This window comes from Macrobrachium nipponense, chromosome 6, assembly GCF_015104395.2.
Source record: "Macrobrachium nipponense isolate FS-2020 chromosome 6, ASM1510439v2, whole genome shotgun sequence".
NCBI classification, from domain to species: domain Eukaryota; kingdom Metazoa; phylum Arthropoda; class Malacostraca; order Decapoda; family Palaemonidae; genus Macrobrachium; species Macrobrachium nipponense.
This window is the reverse complement of record NC_061108.1, coordinates 116,262,809-116,282,115: the sequence shown is the minus strand read 5'-3', so window position 1 is coordinate 116,282,115 and position 19,307 is coordinate 116,262,809. Positions and strand designations below refer to the sequence as shown.

Below are 19,307 nucleotides of genomic sequence, written 5' to 3'. Positions count from 1 at the left end.
CAGGTAGAAAATAAGAGGCGGGGTGTAGGTCCTGACCGGTTTCGACTTTATTTCCAAGCCACCGACGAAGGCAAGTCGAAACCGGTCAGGACCTACGTCCCGCATCATATTTTTTACCTGTGGATATGATGTGATATATATATATAATATATATATATATAGATATATATATATATATATATATACTATATATGTAATATATATATATATATATATATATATATATATATATATATATATATATATATATATATATATATAATCCTGGTGTGTCCGTAATAAAATCCGTGTTCTTCTCTACCCCAATCAATTATTTCCTAACTTAGGCAGAGGATATGAATGCGTTATTCTGTACACGCATTCATCTACTGCTAAATCATTCAAATCCTTTGAAAATGGGTCTGCTAACAAGAAACTCCTTCAACAGTACACTATTAACCAAATTTCCATGTTGCAACACTCATTCGCGCGCGCGACACACACACACACACACATATATATATATATATATATTATATAGTATATATATATTGAAACATAAGTACACACACACATAGATATATATATGTGTGTGTGTGTGTGTGTGTACTTATGTTATGTTTCAATAATAAGTAGTTTCGCCTAAAAGCGGGTGCCCCGAAAGAAAATTCCACAACGGTCGCTGGAACATTCGCCAATCTATACTACTCTTACGGTAGGGCCTTCAGCGGTTCACTTTTTTTAACAATAACATCGTTTACATAACGCTTTCTAGGGCCTCCCCTCCTCTCCCTCCTAACACTTTGAAAATGTACACTCTTAACTAGTCTTTCGTCCTTCCCCTTCATCTAAAAACTTCATCTCAAAACTTTAATCCATCCTTGATTCTCGTGACACTCATCCATTCTTTTACTCACACTAACCTGTACCTCTTCTACATATTCACTCATTTCTCACCATTTATTCTGTTTTATACTAATATATATACAACGTAAATACTTCATTTCAACGGTTTCACCTTTCTTCCTTTATCAACAGTCAACATCCACACTACACCTCCATAAATGAGAGTTGGCTCAACAATTCCCTCATACATTCCTACCTGTTATATTTCCACTATCATCATTATATTTCAACATATAAATTGTTATCCCATCAACTCCTCGTATCCTTTCCTTCTTCAACCTTTTATTTGCCCTCCTTTCACAAGTTGGGTATTTGTTAAAAGTGCCCTAACCCTTTCCACCATGGCATCATTCCGCTCTGCCTCTCTACTATCGTCTACATTCAAAATAACCTCAAGACAGTTATCGACAGACTGTTTGCCACCAATTACTGTCTTCGATTAATCGATATCAAATCCAGTACGGTATCCGAGATTACTTTATGACACCCTAATACTATTTCAAATACATAAGGGTGATGTTGAAAGCATTTAACATTAAGGTATTTTTTTTATAAAACAACAGAAACACAAAAAAAAAAAATAAAGACTATATTTTTACAAACTCAATCTGAAAAACACGATGTTTCTCTTCAAATCTGATCAGGAGTGAAGCAATGTAGGGCCAACTCTAGAAGATCTATATGCACTGGGTACCGAAAATCAACATTATAGCTGAATTAAGAAAGATTAGCACTGGAAGGTCCAGCGAGTAAGGCCACAGTGAGGTACAAGAGCCAAAACAGGAAGAAATTATCAGTATGAATCATTCGTTATTAATGCCTCACGAGATATGCTTTAGACGTACCAAAGTAAACAACCGTTTAGATAAGGCATTAATTTGTACATTAAACCCAAACATGAAAAAGTTACAAAATGGTTGTAGAACAGAACAGAGTATAGAATTTAGGCTAAAGGCCAAGCACTGGGACCTATGAGGTCATTCAGCGCTGAAAGGGAAATAGACAATAAGAAGGTTTGAAAGGTGTAACAGGTGGAAAACTTCGCAGTTGCGCTATGTAACAATTGTTAGGGAGGGTGGAAAGTCAGTGGCAGAAAGAGACCATGAATGGAGATACAGTAAAATGAATGAAAGAGGTTGCTACTAAGGGCCGAAGGGATGATGCAAAGGCCCTCAAGTAATGCCGTGGTGCATTGACGGTATTAACCCCTTACGTATCTACAACACATGGGACTTCTACTGTTAACAAGACTTAACAACATCCTGGGTAGAATGTCTCAACTCTTGAGGAGGATTATGATCTCATCCACCCTTACTCATATCTTGTCATCACCACTCCCAAAAGATTTCAAGGGATCCTATGTAGTGTTTCCTCTTATCTCTCCTTCAGTGGGGTATAGCTTAGAACTTCTATCCTCTCAGGTAGTCAATCTCTCTCATATAAGAGCTGAGACATTTTAATCTTTGACTTTCTCCATTAATTTCCACGAGACATCTAATCTCTCTTCAAACTTCTGTCCTTTCAGAGACATAATTCTGTAATTCCCGAGGCTCTCCTTGCCTATCAGCCTACATTGAAAACTCTTCTTAAGTGCCAGTTAATCAAGGATAGTTTTTCAAAAGGTTTGAGATGGCATATAAATCGCCGCCTAATGAGGTACGGTAAGGATTACTGAACAAATATGTTATGCGCACTTTACAGAGGTTGGAATTACATCTCTCATGCCTGTCAATATTTGCGTTAACAGCACCTAAGTCCATGCCACATAGTTGTCAAATTATCAGAAGGCTTTCCGGTAGATCTTTATTCCACCATGCTTCATTGTGTTGTTTTCGTTAAAAAAAATTTTTTTCGTTAAAAAAAAAAAAAAAAAAAATTTATTCCACAAATTCTTACCTCCTTCTATATGAGAGCTTTACTTCCCTAGTACGCGTGTCAGACTATGGGAAATAATTGCAGAGACAAAGATGACCCGACTCTGCACTCCAAAATTATAATTTCCCACGGAATATTCAAAAGCGCGAGGCTTGGCCTCTTCTTCTCTACTCCTTAAATCAAGAAGCCATGTCTGACTTCACTGCCCTACGGCATTCCTTTAATAAATCATTCAACTGCAATAAAATGCAAGACGTGTTGGCTGACACTACCCTCACGTACGTAAACACACGTCTGAGCGCACGCACACTTCAAAAAGATTATTACGTTTATTTTCCCAAAACTATCTATTAGCAAGTACTGACAGTAGTTACAAGAATGCACGTCTATGCTTGACGCTTCCTTATACAAGTATTAAATATTGTAATCATTTCCTTTATAACAAATGCAGTTGGCGTGCAGTCCTGCTTTTTTCACATCAAACTTTCAAAAACAAGGCTATTCTCCATTAATACTTGTCTCATAACTGATAAGACACTACAATGTCTACAGATTTCATGCATGAATGGCTGTTAACGTCATAATTAGGGAAAACTAGCCACAATATCCATTTACATATTGCTGAAGGATTTCGAGATTTTATATAATACAGCCTGTGATTAATCTATACTATTAATTTTGTCCTACATTAAATTTTTGTAGCACTTCTAAAGTAACATCAGAATATGTACAAAACCCAGTAGGCCATTTATCTCTTGTGCTTCTGTTTTACCAGCTTAGACATTTGTTGTCGTCACGTGCATTCCCCATCTCTATAAGGTACAAACCATGCATTCACAATATGAATGCAAATATAAACAAACAACTGTTGCCAGTGAAATAATCCACTGCGCGCTCCCTAGCATAGCTGTCTGAAGGGAAACGTCCTTCCTAGGTCAACATAAATAAAGTGTTTGATCATCATTCCTCTGGTATTGCTATGGGGAGGAACGGGGAGGAGGTGAGGCGGGGAGGGAGGGAGGGAAAGAGAGAGAGTTGAAGAGGAGGAGGATCCAACAGCTGTCTCTTCCTAATCCCATATCAAGGGACTGGAGGTCTTAAGCAAAAGATCCTTCCTGTTGAGGTCATGCCTCGCAGGATGCATATCCTCTGCTCGTATTCCCTGTGAAGGACGGATCTGCTGCTGCATTCCATTTGTTGCTCCCCAGCGAATACATCAATGCAGTCTCGATTACGTCACGTACCAAGGAATGCCTCCTATTATTGTATCATATCACATATATACAGTTTCCCCTTTCATGTCTCATTTGGCACGTTCTGCTTCTTTCTATCAATAAACATTCGTGTTCATCGAGACGACATAGGATCTTATTAACAGATAAAAAAAAAAAGTCCAATGTGTTAAAAGCTTGAATAAACTGAACAACGCATTTGTTAAAGCTCTAAGTTGCTCCGATGCTGATTACCTTGTTAAAACAACACTATCTAGTACTTGGAAATAAAAATATCTAGAAAAGACTGCTTTTATATGTACGATAAGAAAGTCCTTTGTGGCAGTGTATCTACTGATTGGCAAACAATTACAGCCCATCTGAGTCTCAGCAATAATATAACTCTGTAAAAATGGATGGCTTTATAGCAATGCATATAACAGTAAATAACATCATTTTTTAGCCTTTTTTCCCCTCCAAATAAGATTTTGAAACCCAAAGGCAAATGGGATGCTCAGACTATACCAGTATGTTACCCTGGCCAGAAAGAAACAAGAAAAAGAACTGAATGAGGCTGGAGCCTAGCCCATTACGAAAGCAATAACACCTCTCTTGAAAGTTGAATGATCAAATAAATCTCGAAAAACCGAAGGGGAATTATGGCAAGGAAAAGAACAGCAGACTTATTTACAATTAACTGGCATCGCCACAATTAAGTCATTGATGCCGTATAGGAGGCACCCATCGAACCGTTCATTACAACTATTTATAATTTCTATATACGAGGATCTAAGAAGGGTAGGAAATTCCTCCTTACCTCAACGTAACATAGGCCAAAGTTGTATCTACAGAAGAGAAACGACATTCGTCTTGAGGTGAAGTGACGGATGAACTTGAGAAGTACGAGAGGATCACTGATTAACGTAACACTCAAAATGTCTCTGTCGAGAGTAATAATCAAAGAACATGGCGGTAGCGCAGACTATACTAACCGTCCCAATCAAAATGACACCATCAACTTACATGTCACCCAAAGGAGGAAAGAAAATAAACAGAAAACGAATCAAGATCTAAAAATGGAAATAAGCTGAAATTTAGCACCTATAAGCCTATAAGTACTAATAGTAACCCCTGAGGACCTCACGAGGAACCTGGCAAGGATTGGACGCCCAAACCTCGAACTGGGTAGTGGTGGTTACATCCTTGGGAGGCAGGTTGCGACCCGTACCCAGACTCTTAAGATAATAAACTAGCAAAGCCATGAGGAATAAAAACTAGAATCTCAACGCTCTTCTATCTGATATGCACGTGGGAAACCTGGCAGCTTAGTCAGTCAACAATGAAATGGAATGGTAGATCAACTTCTAGGGAGTCTTCACTGTATATATTGCTCTCTCTCTCTCTCTCTCATACAGAAACACAAGAGCATGTTCATAAACAATAAAAAAACCAATACCAAACTTTAAAAAATTTCAGTTTAACAATAATAACAATAATAATCAACATCCCATAGCACCCGCATAACCTTCGCCTGGAAGGTGACCAGCAGAGCCTCTGTCGAAACGCTGCGAGAAAATAAGAAGAAATAGCAATAAATAGCAAGAGAGAGAGAGAGAGAGAGAGAGAGAGAGAGAGAGAGAGAGAAATAATATCTGTATTGTTATGAAGTTTGCTTCTTACGGAAGAGCAAACAGGCCATGGAAGGACGAAAGGAAGGAAAACAGCCAAAGAAGAAATAAGTAACCTCGAATGAATTTGATATTAATTTTAACAAATAACAAACAACGAATAACTAGCAGCAAATACCAAATATTTCATTAAATAAAAGCATGCTTGAAACAATAACTAAAGACATGAGTGTGCCTCGACTGTTCCCTCAGACAAGGGAACTAAAAAGCCAATATTGCGGAAGACCAAGGAAAACGTCAAATTCCAAATCTTTGAATACTAATTAAGGAATCACCCCACAGCGCAGGAGAACCCGATGTTGGACGTGAAATGACTCATCAGCCACAAAGGTAGGCATCCAATCAATTCAGAAGAGTATGACTGTTAACTTATTATCATGACTGGACATAAATTTGTGATTGACTGATAGCTTAACTAGGGCCGTGTAAAACGGTAACACCTATAGTTACTGCTCTCCTAGGAAATGCAAGTGGCTTGAGACGCTAATACAATATCCTCCAAGGTGATGAAGTGGCCACAGAATGGCTGTGAACCCCATGGGGAGGAACTGGCCTCTGAAGAGAGTACCTTCATTACTTGAAACCAAGGTGCAATAAATTAAAGAATTGCAATCTCGCTTTTCAGTATGAAGTGAATACCTCCATTACCAATGCTAAAATCCTAGAGAGAATACTCGGTAAGGGAAACCGAATACGTGCGGAAGCAAGGTCAGCATAGTTTCCTTTCTATAAATTAACCAAATGTGTAACTGCAAAGATAGCATGATCTGAAAGCATTCAATTATTCACCTGAGGACTTTAGAAACCAATCATACATATCTCTCATTCTAAAAGAAAAATCTAAGCTCAATACACAGAGATGGCTTAGAAATTAAGCATTTATCCCTAGGGCTCATCTTACCGATTAACTGATGCAGGTGAGCTGATCCAGCCCTTTCATCAGTACTTTTCAAAATCACAAAATATAAACATACACACCTACATATATTTAAACAATGTATATCCACCCGTATAAATTCAGCACTCAAGCAGGATTTGAATTGGTCCTTCGATTTGCGAACGCACAGATTTACCGACCTTATCACGGTTGAAAATTCATTTGTGCCAGAGACCTTTCAACAAACGTGCACTTGAGGGAAAGAGCAGGCAAGCACATACATGAAATCTTGAACACTACAAATGAGGAAATATAAAAGTGCGCTAAAATGTTCCCATTTTGCTAATACCGGATAATTCCCAATTGCTTTGATCTGAGAAATCGAAATGTGGATTGCAATTCAGTAACCTTTCCCAACCTAATCCCCTTCCTTTCCCCTTTACATTAGCGTTCCGTTCCCTCCCCTCGTCTTTTATCCTCCCTCCCTTTCACTTTCTCTTCCCATCCCTTCACACTCCCCTCCCATTTCCTTTCGCTTAACCCTTCCCACTCATTCATCCACCACATTGAACTTTGATTCTAAATCAGACCTATTTAGTTGCCACGGCATTTTAAATTACCTATAATATCAGCTATACCAAATTTTCGAATCAAAGCTTGACACGTGGCGCCTCCTGATTGGTTACTCTTAATGTATGTTTTCACGATCGCCCAAGTGAAGTTGCCAAATATAGCAGGCTTTCTATTTTGTCAAAATTCTCCTTTTTATGAATTCAAATGATGAGGTACCCAGATGTCTTGATTCTGGTTTTAAAAAATAATAAAAATAAATAAAAGTCATTTATAATTCAAAACTTTAAAACTTTATTGGAAAACATTACTTATAGCTTTCATATCCTATATAATAACAACCGATATTGCGTATTACACAAATATATCTAAGTAAAAACGTAATAAGGAAGCTGGAATATTACCGCTCGATGAATGACGTCACTACTCACAATCGTTGCACCTAGGAAAAATTATTTTTTCTCATTCATAACAAATGGGATTAAAATTACGTTAACCAAGAAAACCTGATAAAAAGAACAGTTTTGCTTTTGTTAAGCTACTGTTATGAAATTTTACATGAGTATTTGTTAAAAAGATTTCGTTGCCAAGCGTGCAGTAACTTCCACATTAAATATTTTTATCTTACCAATGATTTGAAATAGGGAAGCAGCAAATGTTTATTAATTCGTGATATATGGCTAAAAAGCTTTCAGAGTGCTGATCACTGAACACTTATGTTTATCCACTAAATCCGGTTTAGCTTCTCGGATCTGAGTGAAATCCTACAAGTTAAGGTATTTTTCCTGGCAGTCGATGCAAGCATATGAATTTTTCCTTTAGGTCTGGAGATGAATTTTGAGGAATCTGACCAATAATTGGGATTACCGAAAGTCCAGTAAACATATAAATGAATAGAAAATAAGTAAAAACTGCGCCGAAGATTCTTCGGCACAATTGAGTTTTCTGTACATCGTGTAATCAAGACCACCGAAAATAGATCTATCTTTCGGTGGTCTCGGTGTAATGCTGTATGAGCCACGGCCCATGAAACTTTAACCACAGCCCGGTGATGGCCTGGCCTATATCGTAGCCAGACGCATGATTATGGCTAACTTTGACTTTTAAATCATATAAAAACCACTGAGGCTCGAAGGTTGCAATGTGGTATGTTTTGTTTGATGATTGGAAGGTGGATGATCAACATATCAATTTGCAGCCCTCTAGCCTCAGCGATTTTCAACACCTGAGGGCGGACAGAAAAAGTGCGGACAGAGAAAAGTACGGACGGACAGAAAACCAAAACCTAGATCTTTCCCCGGATCTCCTTCCATTCAGAATCTCTGAAAATCTCTTTTGGTGCAGAGCCCACTCCTACAAAAATTCCACTGATATCCGTCCGTAACTTGTGAGAATCTTGCGAACAGATAAGACTCCACTTTCCAGATATACGTAGGTGATTCCGTCCAACTCCGTTTGCGAGAAAGCAATCTGGACAGTTATAAATTATTTCACACTGATTCAAGAAATATTTTGGTCGAGGCATCCTTGTCCTTATGAATTTATAACTGAATATTTAACTTCACACTTTATATTCCACAATTTTTTCAAAATACCTAACCACTCTTTATTTATTAATACTCTTCATATATATTGTGATACTTGCTAGAAAAATCTCAAGTTGAATGTCTGAAAGGATTAGAATATTACGAGCAAACAAATATCTCGCGGTTTTCAAAACTTTTGGCAAAGGAAAAATTAAAACATAAAAACCATAAAAGTACAACAATGCGACTGATAACTTCCCATATGCATAATACCGGCAATGTTCAAACCCTCCGGCGTCAATCCCTCCTCAATTATGGAAACCGTCACTCTTCATATCTTATTTCAATTCTTGATTCAATAACTTCATTACAGTATCAATTTGCCCAGAACTCAAAGACCTTCCCACTACACCCTTATATGACCCTGGACAATGCATTTGAAAATAAATATATTTTGATAAGAGACAAAGATTCTCACACCATTAAATTTGAAATAGCCTTTATAATGAAACTGAAATGTAGTAAAGTCTCTGGACAAAAAAAAAAAAAAAAAAAAAAAAAAAAAACTGAATTCGTGATATCGTATTTGTGTGAAGATGAGTTCTCCCTCTGACCTAAATCCTGGCACGACTATATCTAAGCCTCATGGAAAGAGAAATATACTGCCTCAATACCTATTTTTTCCTCTCTGGCTGAAATCCTGCAACATGCATGTTGAGATATCCTGGAAAAAGAACCGATATACTTCACCTCTAAGGTTAACATCAAGAATTAAAGTTACGTAAAACATGGAATAAATAAAGAAAACACGTAACGTTCACGTACTACCAGGCAAACCCAAGCCGTCCCGAGACGGGAGGGGAAAAAAAGAAGGATTAAATGTTCCGAGCCAAAGGCAAAGCGAGGAAAATGGTAACATCATAGTTCGGCAACAAAAAACGTCTGAGACGCGAGGAATTGCTGCCGCCTAAGCAGCGAAGCACAAAGGAGAAAACATGGGAGAGGAAACTTCCTCGGCGCGTCATGAAATAAACCCAACAAGTGGAAACAACAATGTTAGAGCTTTAGTGCATATCCCAGTCATGTTACGACGTGCAATGCAATGTATGCAGAGTATGTCGAAACATGCGATGGGAACGGGGTTGGCAGTCAAAACTATAAGCAGAAGTGCTATGAAAATATCTAGCCCCTATTATGTTTGCACCGATTCCCCTCTCTCTCTCTCTCTCTCTCTCTCTCTCCTCTCCTCCCACCGTCTCTCTCCTCCTCCTCGTCGTCCTCCCCCCCCCCAGCTCTCCCTCTCCCTCTTCTCCGTCCTCCTCTTCTCTCTCTCTCCCTTCTCTCCAATCTTCTTCCCCCTACCCCTGCTCCCCTCCCCTCGTCCCCTCTCCTCCTCCGCTCGTCCTTCTCCCCCTCTCGCTCCATCCTCCTTCTCTCCTTCTCTCTCCCCTTCTCCCCTCCTCCTCTCTCTCTCTCTCTCTCTCTCTCTCTCTCAGAGATCTAGACTAAAATCTTGCTCCAATTACATAATTTCCATCCTGTTTAGTGACTAGCTTTCTTTCCTTTCAGATTTTGTACACTCCTTTCAAAACGAAAAGAGATCTGAACAGTTAAAAAAAATCCCAGACGAGTAGCTTCAAATAAGTGAACAAACCAGCTAGATTTGGAGTGAATGATGTAAAAAGTATGTGGTCACATTATTTCGAATATTTTCTCTGTACAACAACGTATTACGATACGCCATAACGTTTGAAGTAAAACTTTACCAGCAAGTTTTCCCATTCTTTTCCCGCATGGATTAATCTTGATTTGACCCTTAAAGAATTACCGTGGTTCATGTAAAACAAGATTTCCACTGACATTTGTTAAGACTTTTAACACAGCAACCATCACCGAACGAACTGGAATTGTTGGAACAAGAAGTCTCGAACTTCTAATCTTACGTAATCTTGTTCATCAACACCGAAAGGGCATAGTGCTTATCAATATATCCAAATAACTAACAGGGAGCTTAGCTTAATCAACTAATATTAATCGAAGCCAAACAAGAGCATATTGCAAAATGCAAACGATGGTTCCCTCATGACATATATAGGATATTGTTTTTGTCTTTCTTTTTAACAGTCCGGATCGTCAAACATCAACATCCCGACACTTCGCACTAAATTTCATAAAGTCGAATCGTGAAAAAAAGGTACAATAACTGTATTTCGACCAGAGGCAATGAAAAGACAGCCTGTTTGGGAGAGATATCGTTACAATAATTGTATTTCGATCACACACAAGAATAAAACAGATATAAAATCTGTTTAGGAGAGACATCGCAAGATTTAACACGTTTCATTGGAAATATAGTATTATTTGAATGCTACCTTCATACCTAATCCAACGTCTGACGTACACTTAAGATAGTTTCCTATAAATTCATGTGGGTAAAGTTATCCCTTGTCTGACGTTTAGCTCTCGGGAAAGATACTGCAGATGGCTTGGCCGCCGCTAATTGCTGTATTAACAGTGTGCAAGGACGCCGAAGGCGTAATTGCACGTCAAAGCTACGTGAACGATTTTCGTCTTAAACTAAGACAAGTCGCCTCAAAATCCGTTCGACTTAAAGGGCCTCTCTGGGATTCCCCCATTCTTGCTTTGCCTTTGCTTTAAAAATCTCCACTCATCTCCAGCTACCCATCTCAGAGTTCTCATTCAAGTAGGTCTTAGATCAGGCTCTTCCTACTCTCCTAGTGCCAACAAGAGCCCCACTCACACTTTCACGTACCATTCTCCTAGGGATGGTGGGCAGGACATATCCAGGACATCTCCCTCTCCCTTCGTTATCATCTCATCTACTATATTAAGAACGTCCTTAATCTCCCATATGGTATCATTTCCATTAAATCATTCTTAGAACTCCAATATCATATATATATATATATATATATATATATTATATATATATAGATATATATATATATATATATATATATATATATTTGGACCTATGATGTAATCAGTGAAATTCTCGCTTACCTAACATGCGAGAAGACCGAGGTTCAAATTCGGGGCGGAAACAAGATGAGCATACTCAGTTAAAAAAAATGGATGAGCATACTCAGTTAAAAAAAAAGATGAGCATACCCAGTAAAAAAAATGATGATCATACTCAGTAAAAAAAAAAAAATGACATACCCAGTTAAAAAAAAAAGGATGAGCATACTCAGTTAAAAACAATTTTTTAAAAAAGGGATGAGCATACTCAGTTAAAAAAAAATTAAAAAAGGATGAGCATACTCAGTTCAAAAAAAATTTAATAAAAGGATGAGCATAGTCAGTTCAAAAAAAAAGGATGAGCATACTGTTAAAAAAAAAAGGGATGAGCATACTCAGTTCAAAAAAAAAAAAGGATGAGCATACCCAGTAAAAAAAAAAAAAAAAAAAAAAAAAAAAAAAAAAAAAAAAAAAAAAAGGATGAGCATACTCAGCTCAAAAAGGGGAGAGGGGGGGTGATGAGCATATTCAGTTGAAAAAAAAAAAAAAAGAGGATGAGCATACTCACTGACAAAAGAAAAAAAAGGGTGAGTTAAAAAAGATTCTTTCTTTTTGACATGAACAACGATTTGCGCATCGGTTGTTTAGTCGGCAGTGGCAGGTCGTACCCAGGAGAGAGAGAGAGAGAGAGAGAGAGAGAGAGAGAGAGAGAGAGAGAGAGAGAGACTTGCTTAGAACCGGTGGGGCTACTATTTTTTGGATGCCCTGCCACAAAAAAATATGGTAAATTAATAAATTAAAACCCGGGCTCCTCTGGAAGTCAAGGAAAGGCCAAGGCAGAGGGCTTAATAAAACTCGTGATGGTGCGCATAACCAGCGCAAAATTGCTTTGGTTATAAAAACTTTTATATGTAAATTTTAATTTCATTCTCTCTCTCTCTCTCTCTCTCTCTCTCTCTCTCTCTCTCTTCGCACTTTAATGCTGTTGCATATTTTGTAGAAATCTGATTTCCGTATTTGAGAATAAGAATATCAACTTTAGCTAATGGGGGGTGAGTGGGCTGAGCTTATGTATAAACATAAAACAAGGCTAAAGACGTCCTGCTTTGATGCATAAGTATTTCTTTCAGTACAAGAAAGAAATACTTTCAAAATCGTAAGGAGTCTGCAAAAACTATAGTCATGAACGTAACCTGAACTAAAACATAAAAGTAATTACTGAAAAACTCAAATTCAATCAAAGTATATATTGATGTTTCTGGGTATATCCTTCACAATTACGCTAAAAAGAGTCCACAAGAATCTGGAAACATTCAGCAAGGCAATGTATTCCAAGTCTTAGAATGATACATCTTTCAAAAGCCAGTTTGCTATCACTTCCTCATAATCGCTGCAAACAAAAAAAAAAAAAAAAAAAAAAAAAAAATCCGTCTGAGAGCGATAGCCAAATTAGTATTGTTTTTCTGTAAGAATCAAGTGCTGTATTTCTTTGTTCCGTAGCAGTTTCTTTTCCCACACCATCAAGCTTTGAAATACTCTCACTTCTTTAGCTTTCCTGTTTTCTAAAAAATGTCTGTTGTTTCACGAAGAGATTAAACGATTTTAAAGTTAAACCTAACTTTTTTTTTAATCAAGGCCAGTTTTGATACGGACACTGGGATAAATTTTTATTTGCTGCCCTAAGTGTAACTACAAATTTGCGATAATTATTCAACTGAACCACAACAAACTACCAGCGCATGCGCAAACAAACCGTTATCGGAAAATTCTCTTGAATATTACTTATGCTACAAATTTTAGAGCAAATCACCTCGGGGAGTTATGCAGACTACTATTATTTCGAATTTGACAGGTGGATCCCGAAAAACCACAAGCTATCAAAAGTTTTCTCAAGTAGCTTCAAATTCAGGCATATTCGTAATAATAACGAAGTAATAGTAATGGAAGTATTCCGAGCTAATTTCTACAACAAAATAAATTTCGGACCACATAGTCGGAGACTCATACACCACTGGTGTCAAGCCTTAATAGATTTTAACTGGTACAAGTCATTGTTTCTGTGAGCCAGGGATGGGAGTTTCAGATAGCATACGTCTACCCGCTACGATATCAGTCGCAGCCACCAAAATTACTCTGCATGACCTACCTTTGCCTTGATCTTCCCCCACCATCATTTGACTGGAGAAGGCGCTTGGGCACTGTTCATATATTTGTTGGTTCTGTGTCAGCGCTGACCTATCCCTTAACTCTATTGCTTATCAGCAACTCTTAAGCTAACCATTTTTCCTCATATATAAATTCCAAGCAATATTTGAGAAAGACAATTCAATTTCCTAAAATTAAAAGTGTAATAAGTACTGATTATAAAACATCGAAAGTAAAAATTAAGTCCCCTAGACGAAAAAATTTTCATCGACCGAAATCAAAAAATTATCTACTTCACTTTCCAGCCGTTTGTTGGCCTCCCATACCAGCTACGCTCTCTCTCTCTCTCTCTCTCTCTCTCTCTCTCTCTCTCTCTCTCTCTCTCTCTCTCCCTATGTCCGTCTGCACACATACACACATAACTATGATCACTTAATTTTTTTACCCTGCTGCTTTAATTACAATAGCAAAACTGAAATGACCCATGTTCATCTACCTTGCAACCTTAGATTGTTCAGATGGAAATACAGAACTGTCCAACACCATCCTTCAACTGAAAACAATTCACATTAATTCGCCGTAGTGACAGTACGACTATCGTGTGTTTCGCGTTACACTGAGCCCAGTGTAGGTTCCCGTAATGGAAACTCTCTACAGAAATAAGTAAGACAGCCTTGATGAAAATCTGTCATAAGTATTTGTGTAACGTATAAGTTGTGTAACTTGGCTAATTAAACGGCTGTTTTATACGTTAGATGGAAGACGAGCTGCCAACTGGCAAATCCCTTACTGCAATAGACCCAAACGGAATGCTCGTTAGATTAAACGTCTGGATACCTTTGTCATCAGCCTACTAATAGTGTACCATAATTAACCAAAGAATCAGTCTTGCAGAGACCTTTCGTCAAATAATATTACAATCTACGCAGTAAAATTTTGAAGATGCTATTCAGCTCGATTTAACAACCATTCCTGTGCATAGGCTGACTAGTGTAAATCGCAGACATTCTGAAAATCAAACATTTTCACTGATGTTAAATTCGGTGGCCAAATGTCTAATTGTGTCAAATTTAACATTTAACGTCCTTGTTGCTGGTATTCTAACATTATAACCTTCTTACCGAGATTACAGCCAAATTTATGTGAAACGTATACAAGGCAATCCTAAAAATCCGACTGCTTGTAATTTTTTTTTCTTGTGAAGCTTAGTATTTTAGATTAATAATAACAATCAAAATATACTGGCGTTACCATTCAAGTTAGCCCTTAAACAACTTAATTCGTACTAGACTAAACACTCGGATAGTTACACTGGAATTAAATCGGATCAAAAAGATTAGATCTAAAATCTGGGCCTTGAAATAAAATATAACAAGATCTAATAGACTTAACAGTTAAATTCAACATAAAACTGTAGCAAACGTTGAATTTAGTATGAAGAAAAAAACTCCTGTAATTCGTGTTAAAATGTGTATGTGTGTGACTTTCCAACAGCGCCAGATTAGCTGTTATACTTTACATCGTTCCCAGTAATATACGTGCCAAAATGCTAATGAACACCATTGTCTGTCCCATAAACTTGGTAATAGCAGCCACAGGCCTCGCCAAACCCCAACAACTAAATTGAATGCCCGGCGAACTCAAAATGAAGCAAAGTCCACGTTAACACGGAGTTTAAAATTACGTTTAAGCATTAAAAATGCTTACCTCCATCATGATCGTAACCATTGGAAAATACCTGACAACAGATAAACCTAATCAATCAAATGTAATAAAATTCTTAAACATGGAGCTATTACCAAACAAGCTTGTTTTCTTCACTATCTTATTTTTCCTTATATCATTGTTAATGCTGTACCCCGATGGCTATTCAGTATAAAAAAAAAAAACTGAAATATGCTGACTAATAGTCCAAGAATTGTTACACGAATAATGAAAGAATACAAACAACTTTTTTCCATCATCTTGCTGAGTCACGTTTTCTTTCCATGCCTATTTCAACTTAGAAGACGTCTTGCTTTAAGTCTAATTATCAAGGGAACAAATAGAGTTAGGATGCATAAAAGTATGCACATTTATTCTTGGAAATTGTGTTTAAAATAACCATGCAACAAATATCAAATAAAAAACAGAGGTCTAAACCAGTAATAAAAGATGACAGTATTAAACAGACAAAAGCACAAGCACGAGCTACCCTAGTTTAAAACGTTGCCACTGATATAGCTCTTTGAAATGTACCATTTCATTTGTGCCACGGGGCTTTGTAGGAAGAAAACAAAGTACGTAGACCGTTACATTACCATCACTAACAAATTATGACGGGAAAAAAACTTATAGGCATAGCATTAACATTCATGCAACACACACCTAACACAGCGCATTACATAACAAAAATCCACAAAACAACATAATCGTACATATACTAAACATACATGTATATTATTAAAAATCAGTACAATTCTCGTCCAAGGCAACTCGGGGATAAATCACACGAAGCGGCTCATGCACACCCGCTTTAAACAGCACATTTTCTCAATGTTGACCTGCAATCAAAACAAAGTCACGAGGAACCGATACGTCAATAGAGAGAGAGAGAGAGAGAGAGAGAGAGAGAGAGAGAGAGAGAGAGAGAGAGAGAGAGAGAGTAGAATTCTATTCAAACACATTTAAATAGGTCTAAAGATAAAATGACAATGTAACTTACCTGTGTTCCAGTGAACGGCTAGGCTTTCTGAGACCTGGAGAAAATTAGGCCTATGCGGGAAGCCCAAATGCTAATGTCAGCCTACTTTGAATAATCCTTCTAAACTAACCTCCGATTATTCAAATGCCCGAATTTTGCTTCAAAGTATATGGGCAACTTGCACTTCCCTAAATTTACAGGCCAAGTCTAAGCCCTGTGGTCTCCAAACGCTTTAGCATTTCACACATGACAGGTGGGACACGAATTTCCAGTCGTTGTCGCCTTTGCTTTCTAATTCTTCAAGACTGCATATTAATGGGGCGATTTTCACTGTTATCATTCACATTCGGTTAAATTTTGAAAAAATCATCGTTCTCACGTCATGACTAATACTATACACGCGATGCGGTTTTGAAATTAAACTTATTTAGAGTAAATATCCAAGTACTCACTTCACTAAACCGACGTTACGCAAACAAGTTCTCGAGTAACAAAATCACAAGGAGGCGCAATTTCACTCAATGATTTTCTAATCCTTTACAAAATTCAACAGGTGTTCCTGGGAGTCTTTCCCATTTTATTTACAAGGAATCATCGTACAATTTACATTTTTAAACTCTGTGCGAGATACACAACACCATGCATATAGGAATAAGTAATTCTAATGATCAGTTACGTCTGGCCATTGTAATTGTTACATTGAAAGTCCCTCACAGGCTACGAATGAGGGGAGCGGCTCGACAGTGATAGTCTACACCGTACGACGTCTGGCGATGCACTGACCGGTTTCCGCGTAAAGCGTTGCGGTTGCACTTCTCTCTCTAGGAGGCAGACCTCGGGGTAACACTACGAGTGTTTGCCCTTTGCTTATCCATACCACAAGGTGACACTGAATTTCTCACAACGTTCCTATGAAGACTGACTTTAATAATAGCGATAAAAGATTTAATGTTACTTAATAAAACTTAATAAAACTCAGCCTTATGCCACTGGCCAGTGGCGGGAAGATAAAGCAAGTAAGTAATAAAACTGTCTTAAATTTGAATCATTATCCGTTCCACGCCCTATTATTGTAGGATGATAAAATGGTCGATTTTTAAGTCTTGTAGCAGCGTTTCACACGGTCAAACGGTTCCCGGTTTAAGTTCGGTTGTCAATAGGTTTGAAGAGGTGTCTCATTTCCAAACAAATTTACGTCTAACCTAGTGAGTCGTGCAGTTTCTAGTTATCTTATTCGCACATTGTTTAGATTTAACTTATCATAAAACTGTTTTCTTTGTATCTGAGGATAAATTACAAAAGATGCTCCAGTTATGAATACAACGATGGTGGAGAACTATTGCAATAAGAACAGATGGGAATACAAATTAAAAATTGAAGCAAATTCCCGGAGTCAATTAGAAACCAGCGAGTACTTTAACATTATGACTATTTACAAATAACAAGAAAATGAGAATAATATTGCTATATATTATTATTAGTATCATTATTAGTTTTGTTGAAAATAATGGCTATTTAAGCCGAGTTTATTTTGTATAGAAGTTTCTCTATTCTTCTTATTACTGACATTTCTTCTGTTCTCAAGTTGATTACCAAAACGCCAAATGGGGGATTCATGTAAAAAACGTAGAATTTGTCAAATAGAATATTTTATACGAAATGCAGTACAAATTGGATCTTAACCCTTAAACGCCGGAGCAGTAAATAAAAAAATGACTCCCGTATGCCGGAGGGGTTTGGAAGTGAGCGCGTAAGCGGAAAAAAAATATATTTTTTCAAAAAATCACAGCGCGCTTAGTTTTCAAGATTAAGAGTTCATTTTTGGCTCCTTTTTTTGTCATTGCTTGAAGTTTAGTATGCAACCATCAGAAATGAAAAAAGTTATCCCCCAGTTATCATATTAATAAATAATGCGATATATGATAGCGCAAAAACGAAATTTCATATATAATTGTATTCAAATCGCGCTGTGCGCAAAACGGTTGAAGGTAACAAGTTACTTTTTTTTTCGTTGTAATGTGCACTAAATTGCGATCATTTTTATATATAACACATTGTAAAACGATAAAGCAACACAGAGAAAATATTATCACAAAATAATGCATGAATTCGTACGCGCTTACGTAAACACATATTTTTTTTTCAAAAAATTCACCATAAATCTAAATATTTGTCCTAGAGACTTCCAATATGTTTCAGAATGAAGACAAATGATTGAATATTACTATACTGTAAGAATATTAGCTTACAAATGCAGTTTTCGGCCATATCTGACGAGCTAAAGTTGACCGAATGTCGAATTTTTTATATATATTTTTTTATATGCAATTATTTCGGAAATAAGAAAAGCTACAACTTTCAAATATTTTTCGTTTTATTCTACATGAAATTGCGCACATTTTCATATATAAAACTCTATGAAATGCCTAATATGAAACGGAGCAAATATTCCGAGAATGGGACTTACGCATTTCGGAGATTTGTGGCGGAGAATCCGCGCGCGGAGGGAAGGAAAGTTTTTTTTAAAAATTCACCATAAATTTAAATATTGTGCTAGAGACTTCGAATTTGTTTCACGATGAAGATAAATGACTGAATATTACTAGACTGTAAGAGTTTTATCTTACAATTGCGTTTTTCGACCATTTCGGTAGAGTCAAATTTGACCGAACGTGGTTTTTTTTCTATTTATCGTGATTTATATGCAAATATTTCGAAAATGAGAATAGCTACAACCTTCAACTATTTATTGTTGTATTATACATGAAATTGCGCACATTTTCATATATAAAACGTTATGTAACGGCTAATTTAAAATGGTGCAAACATTACCACAATCGCATGTATGATTATTTTCGGAAGAGT

At 37.1% G+C, this 19,307-nt stretch overlaps 1 protein-coding gene across 3 annotated transcripts in view; it reads right to left on the bottom strand.

Moving 5' to 3' along the window:
- Positions 1-17,209, bottom strand: part of LOC135216031 (uncharacterized) — a 922,226-nt gene extending 905,017 nt beyond the window's left edge. For all 3 annotated transcript variants that reach the window (XM_064250970.1, XM_064250973.1, XM_064250971.1), the window contains exon 1: positions 16,464-17,209. The gene's annotated coding sequence lies outside the window, so the exon portion shown is untranslated. The remainder of the gene's footprint in view (positions 1-16,463) is intronic.
- Positions 17,210-19,307: the final 2,098 nt, after the last annotated feature.